Source organism: Schistocerca americana, chromosome 5 (assembly GCF_021461395.2).
Source record: "Schistocerca americana isolate TAMUIC-IGC-003095 chromosome 5, iqSchAmer2.1, whole genome shotgun sequence".
In the NCBI taxonomy this organism is placed as follows: domain Eukaryota; kingdom Metazoa; phylum Arthropoda; class Insecta; order Orthoptera; family Acrididae; genus Schistocerca; species Schistocerca americana.
The window spans coordinates 136,797,491-136,810,938 of NC_060123.1; positions in this window are offsets into that span (position 1 = coordinate 136,797,491).

Consider the following 13,448-nt stretch of genomic DNA (forward strand, 5'->3'; position numbering starts at 1 on the left):
AGCAGACACCGCATTCTGCGGGGAACAATGGATTAAAAACACGACAGAGACAAAGGAGGCGCGCCCGCCGGGTCATTATAGGCTCTCCACTCTCCAATTTCTCCGGCGAGCGTGCTAAGCATTCGGCCCGGTACCCATTAATTGTGCGGTGAAATTTGCGGAAGTCGTTGCCGGCTTCGTGGGGAACGAGGCGGTGCGTCGCGACTTGTAAGACTCGGGCAGATGCACGCCGGTGTGCAAACTTTCTCCAGCCGCACACTGTGGTGGTAGCACCAACCCTGCGTATCGTAAAGTAGAGGGAAGCTGCGGAAGGGTGCAGTACAGTGTTCACTATCGAAGTTTAAAAAAATCGAAAACTACTAACTCCACTTCTTCAGAATAATTTATGCCCAACTCAGTGTACCTATTCTGTTTTCAGAACACCTTTTCAGAAAACAAAATTATTTTGGAACTTAGGCCAGGGCGTAATGATACATTATAGCAGAGGTGCGCAGTTGTTTTGCTTCTTGGGCCTCTTAGTGGAAAGGGAGATTAATGGAGGTCCGCACCTTTTGAAATGATTGCATTCATTATTAAACCTTGCAGTTCATAAAAGACAGTAATTGTACAATGCAGATCAATAAATATAAGTAAAATAGACAAAATTTTGTTAAATTTATTAATTTTGCTTATTACATATGATGTACATCTGCAAACACATTTAATTTTATAACCAATTTAATGAGGCAAATATACCCTATCGCACTTTTGTACAATTATTTTGAAATCAGAAGTGAGACTGCTTACTGAAATTCCCATCACACACTGCAAGTTAATGTCTGTCTAAGAGCATCAGTATTTACTCTTGTTGATGTTCAAGCAAGAAAAACTTGGTTGAAAAATACACTGACGGAAAATAACTCGCAACAAAATAATGAATGAAGAGTAATGAAACTTCGGGAATACATTTGCCTAGGTAACATATTTAAGTGATTGACGTAGTAAGATCACAGGTTAATGCCATTGCAAATGTGAAATGATGGTACGCTAATAACCGGTGTAATCGCCAGAATGGTGAATGTAAGCATGCAAAAGTGAATGCATTGTGCCGTACAGGTGCCGAATGTCAGTTTGTGGCATGGAGTTCCACACCTGTTGCACTCGGCCGGTCAATATACGGACAGTTAATACTGGTTGTGGATGGCCTTGCAGTTATCGACTGATTATGTCCCATATGCGCTCGATTGGAGACAGATACAGTGATTGAGAACGCAGCATGACACGCTTAAAGCTGAAATACTAAACACCTTTTTCCAAAGCTGTTTCACAGAGGAAGACCGCACTGCAGTTCCCTCTCTAAATCCTCGCTCGAACGAAAAAATAGCTGACATCGAAATAAGCGTCCAAGGAATAGAAAAGCAACTGGAATCACTCAACAGGGGAAGGTCCACTGGACCTGACGGGATGCCAATTCGATTCTACACAGAGTACGCGAAAGAACTTGCCCTCCTTCTAACAGCCGTGTACCGCAATTCTCTAGAGGAACGGAAAGTCCAAAACGATTGGAAAAGATCACAGGTAGCTCCAGTTTTCAAGAAGGGTCGTCGAGCAGATGCGCAAAACTATAGGCCTATATCTCTGACATCGATCTGTTGTAGAATTTTATAACATGTTTTTTGCTCGCGTATCATGTCATTTCTGGAAACCCAGAATTTGCTCTGTAGGAATCAACACGGATTCCGGAAACAGCGATCGTGTGAGACTCAACTCGCTTTATTTGTTGATGAGGCCCAGAAAATATTAGGTAAGGGTTCCCAGGCTGATTCCATCTTCCTTGACTTCCGGAAGGCGTTCGATACAGTTCCGCACTGTCGCCTGATAAACAAAGTAAGAGCCTACGGAATATCAGACCACCTGTGTGGCTGGATAGAAGAGTTTTTAACAAACAGAACACAGCATGTTGCTCTCAACGGAGAGACGTCTACAGACGTTAAAGTAACCTCTGGCGTGCCACAGGGGAGTGTTACGGGACCATTTCTTTTCACAATATATATAAATGACCTAGTAGATAGTGTCAGAAGTACCATGCGGCTTTTCGCGGTTGATGCTGTAGTATACAGAGAAGTTGCAGCATTAGAAAATTGCAGCGAAATGCAAGAAGATCTGCAGCGGATAGGCATTTGGTGCAGGGAGTGGCAACTGACCCTTAACATAGACAAATGTAATGCATTGAGAATACATAGAAAGAAGGATCCTTTATTGTATGCTTATATGATAGCGAAACAAACACTAGTAGCAGTTACTTCTGTAAAATATCTGAGAGTATGCGTACGGAACGATTTGAAGTGGAATGATCATGTAAAATTAATTGTTGGTAAGGAGGATGCCAGGTTGAGATTCATTGGGAGAGTCCTTAGAAAATGTAGTCCATCAACAAAGGAGGTGGCATACAATACACTCGTTCGACCTATACTTGAGTATTGCTCATCAGTGTGGGGTCCGTACCAGGTCGGGTTCACAGAGGAGATAGAGAAGTTCCAAAGAAGAGCGGCGCATTTCGTCACAGGGTTATTTGGTAAGCGTGATAGCGTTATGCCAATGTTTAGCGAACTCAACTGGCAGACTCTTCAAGAGAGGCGGTCTGCATCGCGGTGTAGCTTGCTGTCCAGGTTTCGAGAGGGTGCGTTTCTGGATGAGGTTTCGAATATATTGCTTCCCCCTACTTATACCTCCAGGGGAGGTCACGAATGTAAAATTAGAGAGATTAGAGCGCATAGTCGTTCTTCCCGCGAACCATACGCGACTGGAACAGGAAAGGGAGGTAATGCAGTGGTACGTAAAGTGCCCTCCGCCACACACCGTTTGGTGGCTTGCGGAGTATAAATGTAGATGTAGAACATGTCGACGCTCTGTAAAGTATGTTGGGTTACAACAACGTGATGTGGGCGAGCGTTATCCTGTTACACCCTGGACTGCTGTTCTTGGATGGCAGCGCAACTGGTCGAGTCATCAGGTTGTCGTACAATTTTGTAGTAAAGGTGCGTGGGATAACCACGAGAGTGCTCCTGATCCCACCCTACACCGTAACTCCAGGTGTTTGTGCAGTGTGCCTAGCACGCAGACGGGTTGGCTGCAGACCGTCAACAGACCTCTTCCTAACCAACACACGGCCTTCAACGGCATCGAGGCGAAACCGGCTTTCATCAGAAGACTCAATAGACTTCCACCCTTCCCTCCAATGAGCTGTCACTTGACACCACTGAAGTCGCAAATGGCGGTGGTATGGGATCAGCGCAAAGCACGCTACAGGGCTTCTGGCACGGTGCTGTCCTTGGTGTAACCTATCTGTAACCGTTCGCTGTGTCACTGTGATGCCAGCTGCTGCTCAAAGCGCTGCTGCAGATGAAGGACGATGCGCCAGAGTCATTCGCCGAACACGATGCTCTTCCCTCTCGCTAGTGGCACGTGGCCGTCAGCAGTCCGGTCTTCCTGCGATCGTACATTCTCGTGACCACCACAGTCAACAGTCATGTGCTGTGGCTACATTCCTGGCAAGTCTTCCTGCAGTCCAGTCCACCTTCTCGAAGTCCCATTATACGATCTCGTTCAAACTCAGCGTGATGATATAATGGCGTTTTCGTCGCCTTAAAGAGGGTTATGACTATTATAGACTCGCAACGACCAATCTCGAAGGTAACTAAAGCTCACGGTCGTTACAGAGTGCATTTAAAGCAAACCTAATTTTCATGCTCATTGTGACGTTACTAGCGCCATTCTTCTGCGACAGGCGCGAAATTTGAACACACATTGTCTTTCAGATGTAGAAACACGCCTACAAACTTTCGTTTTTGTCGCACAACTCCTTCTTGGTGCTGCGATTTTTTTTTCTGTTAGTGTATACGCAGACCCGAATATGGAGAACGTTTACACTGCAAATTCCTTCCCACATGGAAATTTTTCAGCTAACAAAGATTTGTAACAGTCACAGCATTAAACATTTCTTTCGCAGTGTGATCCGACTGCATGCCATTAAGTTCAAGCTGCAGCTCTTCAGGTGCTGTGTCAATTTCAGTAGTGATGGGATAAACAGTAAATTTAACTGAGGCTCAGTTTTCCTTATCTCCTGAAACCTTCTTGTGAACTCATGCTCCAAACTCAGCAGATGAACCCTAATCTTAGCAGAGACTCTTTCAAGCACTTTGTTTCGAAATAATAAGGAAATGACAAAAATTGTATCCTACTGCTTGCTTTGCAGGTAGACTTAGCTTTGCTTTGAATGATTTTGAATGGCATTGAAACAAGCTTTCAGTTCATAGTGCTGTGGAATGTGGCAAAAAACCGCAAATTGGCATTCATAAGAAGAAGAACAACACCAAAAATGCAACAGGAGCGTAATATGTAAGAAATTATCCACGCAACCTGCCACTGATGATGCTTTGCAGAAAATAAAGGCGAAACGCGTATGGAACTAAAATTGTGTTTTATTCCGATCCTGTCAGACGGTCCATAAGTAAAAATTATCAATATACCGTGAGACTGCAAGCAAAGATTTGTTTAACAATGGATGAGACCACAGATAATGAAGATACTGCACAGTTACTCATTTTTATCCGTGGATTTCTTGAAAATTTCGTCTTCACAGGGGAATTACTTGACCGACAATCAATTAACGGTAAAAACACCGGTCAGCACTTGCTTGAGTGTTCTATCAACTGTGCGGAGAAAAGAGGAATGTTCTGGAACAAAAGGGTAAGCATTAAAACTAATATGGCCGGAGCTTTCAGTGGAAAAAATGTAGATATTGTAAAGGTTTTTTTTAAAAAACAAATAACAAGTTAGAAGCACAAATACAGTGATATCAAAGCATGTGGTAGATCCTGTTGTTGATGTTGTGAACAATCAGTCCAAGGCACTCCACTATCTGTAGTTCAAATCTCTTGCCGGCCGAAGTGGCCGTGCGGTTAAAGGCGCTGCTGTCTGGAACCGCAAGACCGCTACGGTCGCAGGTTCGAATCCTGCCTCGGGCGTGGATGTTTGTGATGTCCTTAGGTTAGTTAGGTTTAACTAGTTCTAAGTTCTAGGGGACTAATGACCTCAGCAGTTGAGTCCCGTAGTGCTCAGAGCCATTTGAATTTTTCAAATCTCTTCTTGATGATGTGGGGGCAGAGTATTAAGACGTGATTTACCACAGTAATGTGAGGTGGCTGAGACTGGGCAAACCGTTAAAAAGAGTATGGGCATTGTAGAATGAACTCCTCTTATTTCTGGACACGAAGGAGGTATCTCAAGATTTTGTTACGAAAATAGGACATCAAGAGTGCAGAGTGAAACAAGCGTTCAGTTCATAGTGCTGTGGAATGCGGGAAAAAATCCGCAAATTGGCATTCATAAGAAGAAGAACAACACCAAAAATGCAACAGGAGCGTAATATGTGAGAAATTGTCCACGCAACCTGCCATTGATGATGCCTTGCAGAAAATAAAGGCGAAACGCGTATGGCACTAAAATTGTGTTTTATTTAGTTGCTGTCAGACGGTCCATAAGCAAAAATTATCAGTATACCGTGATATTACACGCATCTGAGGAAAACAGGACTACAAAAGTTGAAGATGTCTTTGCTTGCAGTCTTCAGCTGTTCTGTGAGTTTGTCGCTAGTTAAGTCATTGCGCCACAGTATAGTCCTTCTTGTTAACGAAATGTTTTCAAAGTTATTTATAACATCAGAACTCAATATACTTGCACATACTACCTTATAACCCTTAATTAACTCACTATTCGAAAGAGGCTTGTTACGTTTAGCAAGATTATAGGCTACCCTGAAATTTGCTTCCGTAACACTATGTTGATAGCTTTGTAAATAATGTTTGCCGCCTCTTTACCTTTTTCATACACTCCGCAGCTTTCATTTTGCGTTCTTCCCTGGAAAGTTTGTAGGAAAATTCGGTATGTTTTGTTTCGTAATGACGCTTCAGAGCGCACTCTTTGAAGACGGCTGTCGTTTCATGACACAATAAACACAGTGCTTTATTCCCTTTATCAACAAAGAAATATGTTTGTGTCCATTCTTCTTTAACCACAGGACATTTGTCACTGATTATACATTTTTCGGAGTGTTCATAGTTCCACTAAAGTTGAAAATTTATATATTTACTGTTGAACAGACAAAATGGAAATAAACCAGATCAAACGGAAAAGCACTGCGCGTCGTACTTAGTCGCCTCCAAGCTGCGTGTCAACTTGGTTTGCGCGAATAGTATCTACACTGTGCATGAGTATTGACGTAACCGTCGTAGAGGAAATTTTCGGTCACGCAAGGGAAAGGAATCTCGGTTCAAGATAGATTTTTGACTATCTTGGCGGGCCGCACAAAAACCATTAGCGGGCCGCATGTGGCCCTCGGCCCAGTGGTTGCTCGCACCTGAATTAAAGCAACTAAACCACCGACAATTCGATCGTCTTTGCAGTGGTCCTCACCCGAATCGCCCTGAAGATAACCACTGCGAAAATGGTCGAGACGTTGATGATTTAGTAGTCATAGTGTTTTATAACGACGCGGCGTAACACCCAAAATGCTTTTATCCACATCCATGATGGCCATGGACGCATACTAACTTACATACTCAGAGAGTTTGGTTCGGTGCGTTGCACTAGCTGGAAATCGTCCTATGGCTACAAGTGTTTCTCATCCGTACCAAAACACTACCGTTTCAGCAGTCATCATTTCAAACAAATAATTTATGTCTAGATCTAGACGAAAATTATTTCATACGGATTTCCTTTCTTAATGAGCCTTCATTTGTTAAATTAGAGATAAATCTAGAATGAGAATGATATCAAAGTTCAAGCCTACAGCAGCGTAACTGTCAATTAAAATATTTTGCAGTTTTACTGAATTGTTGTCACGAAGCAGGTCTCTCTCAGACACTTTAGTTCACCTCCTCTCTGACTTGAGGCAGTAACAGTATGAAACGTCCCTTTAGAAAAATTATACATGACTGTGCTTAAATTGACACATAATATTTTTTAGCGCAACGCAATATGACTTTCAAAAATCCCTACAAAAGAATGGCCCTGACTAACATTAACCTATACCTTTCACAAATCACTTACCTCACAGAAATCTTCGTTACTCGAACTACTGCAATACAGCGAGCGCCACTACTGCTAGCTAAATACAAGATTCAAACTACTGAAGGCACTAACTACTGATAGGCATAGTTAGCAAATGAAAGATTTTGATAGAGAACAAACAATGTATTTACCATAATGGTGTTCAAAAGTGATAATATATATATCAGTCCATGATATCCAATCTTACAAATTTACTGTCTCTGATGGACACGCGTTCAGATCTTTCCTTCTCAAAAATCCGCCATCTCACTTCCCCACATCCACCACTGCTGGCGGCTCACCTCCAACTGCGCAACGCTACGCGCTGTTAACAGCCAACAGCCCAACACTACAATGGCAGACAACAATGCAAACTAGCCACAGAGTGCACACAGCACAGCCAGTGATTTTCATACAGAGCGCTACGTGGCGTTACCAATATAAAAACCTAAACAGCCTACTTGCAACAGCTCCTTGTAACACGCCCCCCTATCTATTGTTTGAGGGTCAACGCTCTCAATATGGTGGGAAAAAACAGACAATATTCTGAACGACGTTCTCCGAGTTTAACAAGTATACCTTTGTGTTCAGACGCTGCACTCGTGTTTTCAACATGGATTATCAATAAAACTATACAGTGAGCTTTCGTCTGCAGCAGTAATTGTATTAAAATACTAATATGTACTACCTTCAATTCAGCTGAACAATTTGATGGAGCATAAAGCATTAGGCGTTACCTATTCGGTTTTCAATGTGTGTCTCATCCATGAGGTTCAAAGAATCTTTACTTCAATATGGCCATGCAGGATGACATCAGCGCTCGTAAAAACACGTCCTAGCATATGTACATCTGGAGGTCTGCCACGAACTGATCTTCGTCCATTAGTTACCATAGTACACCAAAAATGTGTACAGCGAGATATCTGAACGGCAGAGTCGATAGCGTTATCTAGACTCACTTTCTATTACTTTCTTAATTAAGTACTTTGATGTCACCGCCTTGAGAAAATTTCATCAAGGCATGTTTCTAAGCAATTGCACTTTTTTATTTTTTTTACTGTAGTACAATAGGGGTGCTCCGGGTACTAAAATAACGATGTAATTTTTAACGAGGATAAACGTTAGTTGGACATTAAGCATTGGGTGTTTATCTGTCTAGAGTGGAACAGGAATATTTTATCTGCAGTATATCATCTGCAGCTAATAATGCATTTAGTTGTATATAATTTCTGTGAGGAAACTTATGACTCAGAATGAAATTGCGATACGTTATTGCAAAGCCTGTGTTATTCTGATTACGAGGCAAAGTTCCTTTGGACATGCATGCATACATTAAATGTAATCGCAGTTGCGAATAAGGACAATTGTCAGCTGTAGAATGGAATGAGGAAGACGAAAATCGGTGCCGGACCGGGACTTGAACCTGGATCTCCCGCTTATCGCAAACGGTCGCCTGTTTTGGCTATCCATGCACGACTCACTGGCAGACGAAAACCTCCATATGTCGTCAACTATAAACCTATCACTTTTAAGTACAACGTGTGACCTGTACGGGAATATACACAATGGATGTACGAGCACAGATCGTAGGCGCATGGTTGACGACATATGGTAGTTTGGACCTGGCTGTGGGTTGTGCACGGATAGCCAAATCAGTTCCGTCTCGAGCGCCGAGCGGGAAGGTTCTTGTTTATTTCACTTGCCGCAGCGTCGCTTGCGCGAAGTTTTCCTCGTTAGTGTTGTTTTGTCTGCCGCGTGAGTCGTAGCGTCACTGCTCCGCCTTACTGCCTGTTTGTGTTCGTCTACCTGCAACGGTGCCGGCCGCTCCGCTATGGCTACCATGGTTTCCACGTATATTCCACGAAAAGGTAATGTGAGCTTTACTTTCGATAAAACAACGCCACACGTGCAGCCCGGGTCTCTAGAAATTCATGATTGGCTTGTCGATACAATTCATGTGATCTCTGATCAGGTCCACACCGCTTATTTTGACGCAGACGAGTACGTGTCTCACGTGAAATTTATGGCTCCCCTTCACGTTGACAGATTACTGTCGCGATATGGTTCTCAAGCCCCGTTCAAGTATCACGATAATTCCGTTAGTATGGTGTCACCCGCAGATGCTGAAATTGACTATGCCAATGTTCGAGTGTTCAATCTCCCGCCGGAGATTGATGACAACTTTCTAAAGGAGATACTGACTCCTTATGGTAACGTGACAAACGGCCGTCCTGAAAGTTGGCCAACTCAACTCAGATTACAGTGTTACAGTGGAATTCGTTCCGTGGAAATGTATGTCAGACGCAACATTCCAACACATTTATAAGTGTGTGGTTGCCGCGTTCGTGTCATGTATACTGGTAAAGAGGGAACCTGCTTCCAATGTAATGAAAGTGAACACGTTCGGTCTAATTGCCAGCGGACGGTTTTTGTGTTAAAGCCGTCATTAGAGCACTGTCGCAAATTGGCGGTTGCTCATCTTGTTCCTTCCACTCCCGACGTCGGACCTACGTCTGCTTCGGATCATAATGACCAAAAAGTCAGTTCTGATAATCGTGTAACGAGTATCCGCTTTTACCTTCGCGAGAGGTTCAGAATTCTATTGCCCCCAGGATAGAATATACACTCCTGGAAATTGAAATAAGAACACCGCGAATTCATTGTCCCAGGAAGGGGAAACTTTATTGACACGTTCCTGGGGTCAGATACATCACATGATCACACTCACAGAACCACAGGCACATAGACACAGGCAACAGAGCATGCACAATGTCGGCACTAGTACAGTGTATATCCACCTTTCGCAGCAATGCAGGCTGCTATTCTCCCATGGAGACGATCGTAGAGATGCTGGATGTAGTCCTGTGGAACGGCTTGCCATGCTATTTCCACCTGGCGCCTCAGTTGGACCAGCGTTCGTGCTGGACGTGCAGACCGCGTGAGACGACGCTTCATCCAGTCCCAAACATGCTCAATGGAGGACAGATCCGGAGATCTTGCTGGCCAGGGTAGTTGACTTACACCTTCTAGAGCACGTTGGGTGGCCCGGGATACATGCGGACGTGCATTGTCCTGTTGGAACAGCAAGTTCCCTTGCCGGTCTAGGAATGATAGAACGATGGGTTCGATGACGGTTTGGATGTACCGTGCACTATTTAGTGTCCCCTTGACGATCACCAGTGGTGTACGGCCAGTGTAGGAGATCGCTCCCCACACCATGATGCCGGGTGTTGGCCCTGTGTGCCTCGGTCGTATGCAGTCCTGATTGTGGCGCTCACCTGCACGGCGCCAAACACGCATACGACCATCATTGGCACCAAGGCAGAAGCGACTCTCATCGCTGAAGACGACACGTCTCCATTCGTCCCTCCATTCACGCCTGTCGCGACACCACTGGAGGCAGGCTGCACGATGTTGGGGCGTGAGCGGAAGACGGCCTAACGGTGTGCGGGACCGTAGCCCAGCTTCATGGAGACGGTTGCGAATGGTCCTCGCCGATACCCCAGGAGCGACAGTGTCCCTAATTTGCTGGGAAGTGGCGGTGCGGTCCCCTACGGCACTGCGTAGGATCCTACGGTCTTGGCGTGCATCCGTGCGTCGCTGCGGTCCGGTCCCAGGTCGACGGGCACGTGCACCTTCCGCCGACCACTGGCGACAACATCGATGTACTGTGGAGACCTCACGCCCCACGTGTTGAGCAATTCGGCGGTACGTCCACCCGGCCTCCCGCATGCCCACTATACGCCCTCGCTCAAAGTCCGTCAACTGCACATACGGTTCACGTCCACGCTGTCGCGGCATGCTACCAGTGTTAAAGACTGCGATGGAGCTCCGTATGCCACGGCAAACTGGCTGACACTGACGGCGGCGGTGCACAAATGCTGCGCAGCTAGCGCCATTCGACGGCCAACACCGCGGTTCCTGGTGTGTCCGCTGTGCCGTGCGTGTGATCATTGCTTGTACAGCCCTCTCGCAGTGTCCGGAGCAAGTCTGGTGGGTCTGACACACCGGTGTCAATGTGTTCTTTTTTCCATTTCCAGGAGTGTATAACAGTGACAAACAAGCGACATCGGACTCAAGATGGTGAGGGTAAGGATTTGGCTGTACCTTCTGCCCCAACCTCCGCATCGATTGTGTCCCAGGCTCCTCTCGATACTACGATACCTCCAATCCGTAGTACGGTAAGTAGCGAAGAAGTTTTCTCCAGCATCCCTCCTACTCCGAAGTAGCTCCTTCTGAGCTGCCTGTGTGTGGAGAGGGAGCGGAGTTCGTCTTCGGCCGCCGACGGTTTTCTGAATTTGCCGCCTACAGTAACTCCCGAAGAGAACAGAATTAGCGACAAAGCGTCGCCTGTTGCATTGGTAGTTCATAGAATGCTTCTGCCTTAGTGAGTGGACCTGCATTACAAGATTCTTGTTCTGTGGGGCAGGAAGCTGTGTCTATGACCACCCCCACACCTCCATCTACAGAGGCCGCCATGTCACGTAGCCGACAGAAACAGCTTACACTACCTACCGTGCAGTGACACCTACGCAATCTAAGAAAAAAGGTTGCGATAACAGAGGTTCTGGTCCCCCGATGTTTGTTTCATCTGTGGGCTCCGAAATGGATCTTGACGCTCAGCTGTCTACCTAATTCTGCTCGGTACGTTCCGTACATTCCTGTGTACCTTGTAAGTAGGCTGTTTAGGTTTTTATGTTGGTAACGCCACGTAGCGCTCTGTATGAAAATCACTGACTGTGCTGTGTGCAGTCTGTGGCTGGTTGGACTCATCGTTGGAATATTTGCTATTGTAGTGTTGGCCAGTTGGATGTGAACAGCGCGTAGCGTTGCGCAGTTGGAGGTGAGTCGCCAGCAGTGGTGGATGTGGAGAGAGAGAGAGATATGGCAGAGTTTTGAGAGATTACTATAAGCGGACGATCTGGACGTGTGTCCGCCAGAAAAAGGAAATTTGTAAAGATGAATGTAATGAATTGATAGATATATACGTGATGACTTTTGAACACTATTAAGGTAAATACATTGTTTGTTATCTATCAAAATCTTTCATTTGCTAAGTGTGCTTATCAGTAGTTAGTGCCTTCAGTAGTTAGAATCTTTTATTTAGCTGGCAGTATTGGCGCTCGCTGCATTTCAGTAGTTCGAGTAACGAAGATTTTTGTGAGGTAAGTGATTCATGAAAGGTATAGGTTATTGTTAGTCAGGGCCATTCTTTTGTAGCGATTATTGAAAGTCAGATTGCGTTGCGCTAAAAATATTGTGTGTCAGTTTAGTGTTGATCAGAATAAGAAACGAGAGAAATGCCTGAGTACGTTCAGTTTTGCTCAGCTGTTTTAAAATGAAATAACGTAGAGGTTTTCCAGCATTGACATTTATAATTTTTTCTAAGGGGGTGTTACAAGCTATGATCAATTAACGAAACCTACACATTCCTTTCCGTAAATGTTAATCGTGTGGAATCAGAATTGCGATTGGTTTCGCTGCGTCAGCTCATTTATGACTCATGTGCGGACATAGTCTTCGTACAGGAGGTGTTATTTTGGCAATTCTCCTTATCTGGTTTTCATTTGATCTTTAATAATGTAGCACCCGAATATTCTACGGGGATCGCCTTATTCTTTTTCGAAGGCATTCCTATTGCTGAGGTGGTAATGTTGGGTTCTGGCAGGGTCATGGGTTGTCAACTTTTCAATCTTACCATTTTTATATGCCTCTTCTGGCACTGAATGCGTAGTGGATCGTTCGCGTTTTTATGAAGAGGGAATTGTTTAACTGTTGCGTAAGAGTCCTCCGGGTATTCCGTTGGGTGGTAATTTTGACTGTGTTTAGCGTGCTGCAGCTCAATCTTCAAATTTTAATTTCGTTGTGAATTACATGAATTGATCCGCTCCTTGCGCCTGAAAGACGTCTCGATACGTAAATACCCAACTTTAGTTAAATTTACCCACTGTACTGCGACTTCTAGTAGCAGATGAGATAGGTTTTACTTATCAGACTGTATGCACTATTGTATTCTTAATGTTGCAGTCATCCCAGCTTTCTTTACAGACCACTGTGTGTGTGTGACTTCAACTCTCGATCTTGAACGGCAACCAGTCAAATTGTTTCGCACTCAGTGGATGTTAAACGTCGCTCACCTAGCTGACGCCTCTCTCGATGACGCGATGCGAGCCATGTGGGAGCGTATTCTACGGTCCACTGGTAAATACTCTTCCATCCTAGACTGGTGGACACAGCTGGCAAAACCGAGGCTTAGGAAAAATTTGATACTTTTCTGTGCTAACAAAGCGCGAGACTTTCGGAGAACTCACAAATATTAGTATTCCATCTTGCGTGAACTTTATGCTGCTGCAGATCAC